The sequence below is a fragment of the Chrysochloris asiatica genome, unplaced genomic scaffold, assembly GCF_000296735.1.
Source record: "Chrysochloris asiatica unplaced genomic scaffold, ChrAsi1.0 scaffold00472, whole genome shotgun sequence".
Taxonomy (NCBI): Eukaryota; Metazoa; Chordata; class Mammalia; order Afrosoricida; family Chrysochloridae; genus Chrysochloris; species Chrysochloris asiatica.
In genome coordinates, this window is record NW_006408990.1 from 922,446 (window position 1) to 927,420 (window position 4,975).

The 4,975-nt window shown below is 48.7% G+C and overlaps 1 protein-coding gene across 1 annotated transcript in view; it reads right to left on the minus strand.

Moving 5' to 3' along the window:
• PPP2R2C (protein phosphatase 2, regulatory subunit B, gamma) overlaps positions 1-4,975 on the minus strand; it is a 109,882-nt gene that overhangs the window by 70,590 nt on the left and 34,317 nt on the right. The window lies entirely within an intron of this gene.

The following is a 4,975-nucleotide window of genomic DNA, read 5'->3' on the forward strand; positions in this document are numbered from 1 at the left end:
TCAATACTACCCAAAGCAATTTACACATATAATGCAATCCCAATCCAGATTCCAATGACAATCTTCAAAGAGATGGAAAAAACAATTATAAACTTTATATAGAAAGGAAAGAGACCTAAGATATACAAAGCACTGCTTAAGAAGAAGAACAAAGTTGGAGGCCTCTCACTCCTTATTTCAAAATTTACTACATGACTATAGTGGTCAAAACAGCCTGGTACTGGTACAATGAAAGCTACATAGATCAATGGAACAGAATTGAGACTCCAGAAATTAACCCATCCCCATACAGCCAACTGATCTTTGACAAAGGGCCAAAGTACATTGAGTGGGGAAGACATAGTCTCTTCAACAGATGGTCCTGGCAGAACTGGATATCAATATACAAAAGACTGAAACAAGACCTTTACCTCACACCATATATAAAGACCAACTCAGCATGGATTACTGGTGGGGTTGGTTACTGGTGGGGTTGGAGTGGGAGGGTTAGGGGGAGGTGGAGGGAGGCAACGGTAGAGCACAGGTTAGGGGCAGACACATCATAGTTCGGGTGTTGGGGAGGGCAGTACACAAGAAGGGGGAGGTGGGGTGGAAGAACAAGATAGATAGGGGAACACTAAGACAGGTTTCTAAGTGGGACAGAGGTAAATAGCGATGCATGCTCAACCTTGGAACAACAGGGCTCTGTGATACAGGGACCTAGGCATAGTTTGAAGAGGGGAAATAATACTAAGATGCTTGACTGTCTTATGAATATTAGTTTCCCTTGTCTACTATTGTAAAATAGACACTTGAGTGGGATAGAAAGGAATGTCGGGAAACATGATTACAGAAAGCCTGTAAGCCCATCTTCAGCCTATAACTGATTGGAATACCTAAAAGGGGCTCTAGAACTTGTCCAGTGAAATAGGCCTGTTACGGCACCTCTGCAGTGTATAGAACCTTCAGTGGAATCCTGAGTCCCATCCAGAACCTTCTGAGGTGGGTCACTCCCACTAGAAAGAACATGCAGACCAGCCTGGAACAGCGAGAGAGACAGAAGTTACATCTTGAGAGAAAGATCATCAGGGAAAACCCAAAGCAAAAATGGCAGTATGATTGGCTACTACAAGAATAAGCAAGCTGTTCTCCGGGAAGCCATCAAGGCAAGAAATCAAGTTCCCACAGGACAAACCACCCCCTCTAAGACTGAAATTCAAAGGGAACACACAAACAGGCATGTAAGCTTGCTGACAACCACATCGGTCTACTGGTGAGTGGAAGAGGGGGAAAGGCAGCAATGAAGAAATGGGCTGAGTTCAACCACAGTCCATTGACTCCTGTAGACCTGGAAATGGAGACAGAAGAGGAAGGGATGGTTGGTCCGAAATATGGTGAGACCTGGGGACACCTGAGCCTATGGACAAGGCCATAGCCACAGAAGGCTAGAGCTGAGAGTGAAGCATGCAGCTGATATGGATAGGATTGGGCAGACACTGGCTGCCCAAAGTGAGGCGGCAATAAAAACACAAAGTGACTAGCTTACAAGGTCTCAAGGGGGAACTTAGTTTAATAGTGTGTGGGGAAAGAAAGAGTCCCCACTGAATAGTTTTCATCTTGTCTGGATGGGTCTGGTGAAAAGAGATGGGGATAAGATTCGTAAGATTCAATAATGAGTAATTGTTATCATGACTAATTGTGACTCTGATGATTGTAAATGTAGAAGTTTTGTGACTAAAACAGGGGAGTGGTTAATCTTACAGTCCAGAAACAAAGCACCCTAGGATCATCAAGGGAGAAGAGCACAAGCAGAATGTGGGAGCTTATCCAGAGAAGCAGCGACACCAGAGATGGAGGCAGAGATGAGGACATGGAAAGAGGGAGCAGCTGAGGACGCTAGATTCATGGGAAGAGAGGGACTGAGAGATGGCAGCCAGGAGGCAGGCTTCCAGAATGTGCCCTTTGGTCGTGTAAATTATTATATATGCCCGAGTGTTTAAATAGAGAGAAACACTGGGACCTGGAGGGGAATGTAATCATTGTAAAACGGATGCTCTGCCTTGTAAACTTTCACTCAAGCCACAATAAAAACTTCAGAAAAAAGAAAGAAAGAAAGAGCAAGAAAGAAAATATCATATATGCACACCTTAATTCTCAAAGTGACATCCTGCTCTTTAACACTTTAAAGAGGTCTTGTGCAGCCGATCTGCCCAATGCACTACTTCACTTGGTTTATTGGCTGCTGCTTCCATGAGTGTTGGTCGTGGAACCAGTAAAATGAAATCCTTGACAGCTTCAATCTTTTCTCTGTTTATCATGATGTTGTTTTTCGGACCAGTTGTGAGGATTTTCATTTACTTTATGTTAAAGGTGTAATCCATTCTGAAGGCTGTAAATCTCAATCTTCATCAGTAAGTGCTTCAAGTCCTCTTCACTTTCAGCAAGCAAGGTTCTGTCATCTGCAGATCACAGGTTACTAACAGTCTTCCTCTGATCCTGATACCGCATTCTTCTTCCAATCACAGGCAGAAGATGGAGCACGTACAGGGTCGGGGAGGAGAATTCTAGAACACGTCCTTCGTTTGTACAGCACAAGTTTCCAAAGCGTTACATCCTGGTTTCACTTTGCACGGTTCATTTTAGAATCTATGTCTTTCACCTGCACTCTGTTGTAAGTAACAAAGAGAAACCATGTGATGACTTTAAGAACTTGCTTAGAAATTCCTTCAGCCAAATAACTCATTCAACACTTCGATGTTCTACCTGCCACCATCTACCTGGAGCATAGTTCAGAGCAGTTCTTTGTGTCTATGTAAGAAGCACCATTCTTTCTCCATTGCTCCCCATTGCCTTTGGATGTCTCACCAGCAGCACACCTAACAGCAGTATTCTGTTCACAGTGACTGAAGCTCTCAATTCTTCCTCTGCCCCATCAGTCATCTTTGACATCTACCCTCAGTCTCTTCAAGGAAATCCAGGATCACTACTAAGTAACCTATCACTCCTCCACCCGCAGCCATTACCCACTTCAAACCACATCGTAGGTGTTTGTGTGCGCAGCACCCCCCTCCCAGAACTTACAAACAGAAAGTTCAGAGGGCTCAAAGTCCAAATCCAGGCCGCTGGCTCTAGGGGGGAGGTGCTCTCTATGTTGGCTCTGGGGGACGGTTCTTGCTCCCTGGTGCTCTGACCACCTTCCTGTGGCATGGACCACTCCGTCCCTGCCTGTTTCGGTGCCTGCTCTGCTCCTTTGTAGCCCAAAAGTGATTGGCTTAATACACAACTACTGGACCCGCATCAGTATAATAAAGAAAACTCTATTCCTAAATGAAGCACATGTGCAGGGAGGGTCTGCTGCAGGGAAACTAAATGGCGTTGTCACCAAGACCAGTGACTGAGAGGGAGGGGAAGACCCCAGGCTTCATCTCAGGGAGACAGGCGGGCAAGGGGCTGGTGGGGGCGCCTCGCAGCGCGTCTCAGAGCAGAGCCCATCCTTTTCCCGCTGGCATTGATTTAGGGAGCAGCTCAGTCTTCATCCCACTTGAGGGGGTTCAGGTCTGAGGAGACCTCTCCAGAGAAGAGTTCTGGTACCCCTGTGAAGGGCATGCTCAGAGGGACTCCACACCTCGTCCACACCATAGAGAGCTGTAATCACCAGGGCCCGGGAGCAGCTGGCCAAAGGCACACAGGGCCTAACGAGGCGCGGCATGGTCTACAAATCTGGCCACCTGCTCTAGTTAGCCTTCCGTGCTGGGGACACCCATGTTATTAGCATTCCGGGCCCTATGGGGGGGGCTGCAGCAAAATTGTGGGGAGGAGGACAAGGAGCAGGTGAGGGCAAGGAGCAGGACACAGATACACCAGGAGAGATAAGGTGAGAGCCCCAGGTGAGGGGCAGGGCAGGACCACTGTGCCCAGTTCTCAGGGTAGCCTTCTGAGGGTCTTCTGTGAAGACTGGCACAGAGAGGTCGATCACCTTGCTCAGGTTACAGAGCATGGCAGGGTCCTGGGCCTCCCCTCACCCATCCCCACAAGAAGCAGCCGAAATCACTGAGTGGCAAGTCAGACAACCAATGTTCCGAGACTTCACCACGTCCTGTGGGGTCACTGAGACCCACAGAGAGACATCACCAGTCTTTTCACAAGCCAGCCCCAACGGCTGATGCCCAACCGCTGCCCCCTCTGCCTCCCCGGGTGGCAGCCCCTCCAGGCCCTGGGGGAGCTGGTTTTCACCCTGAGCACTTGCTGACCAAGACAGGGTAGACAGGTCATCTTTGATGGACTCATTTGGAAAATGTCCACTTTGAAATCTAGTCATTCCTTCTTTCTATCAATAACTTGTTGGTGCTTGCTTCCCGTGATCATCGGTGCTAGCTCCCCGACTGAGGAAGAAGAAGACGCTGGTCTGCACCTTCCGGGCCCTGGATGCTCTGCCGCTGGACACTTTGAGAAACATGGCCCTTCGTGGGGGGTAGGGAGTGTCTGGGAGATTGTTCGGGACTGTCATGGGGAACATCTAAAGTCAGGTGTTGTCAGGTAATTTCAAGCTCACGGCACCACCACACCATGTGTGTCAGAGGACAGCGGTGCTCCGCAGGGCTCCCAATGGCTGGCTCTTCAACAGTAGGGCACTAGGCTGGCCTTCCTTGCAAGGTCCCTCTGGGTGGGCTCGAACCTGCAGTCATTCAGTTAGCCCTGACTGTGTCAACACTGAAGCTGCCAGAGCCTCTTGAGAAGAAGGCAATGGGCCCTGAATTGCGGCATATAAATGGTCCCTCTTAGCTCCCCCGTGCTGCAGCAACAGAGATACTTCAAACATGGCTTCAAAAAACAAATCCATTCTCTCACCATTTCTGAAGCTATAAGTTCAAATTCAGAGCAGCAGCTCTGGAGAAAGAGCCGTGCATCCTTCCAGCACCGGCAGGCCCAGCTCTCCCTGCCTCCCTCCTGCCCATGCTGCCTCCATCTCCGTCTCCACAGCAGTTGAAGTGATCTT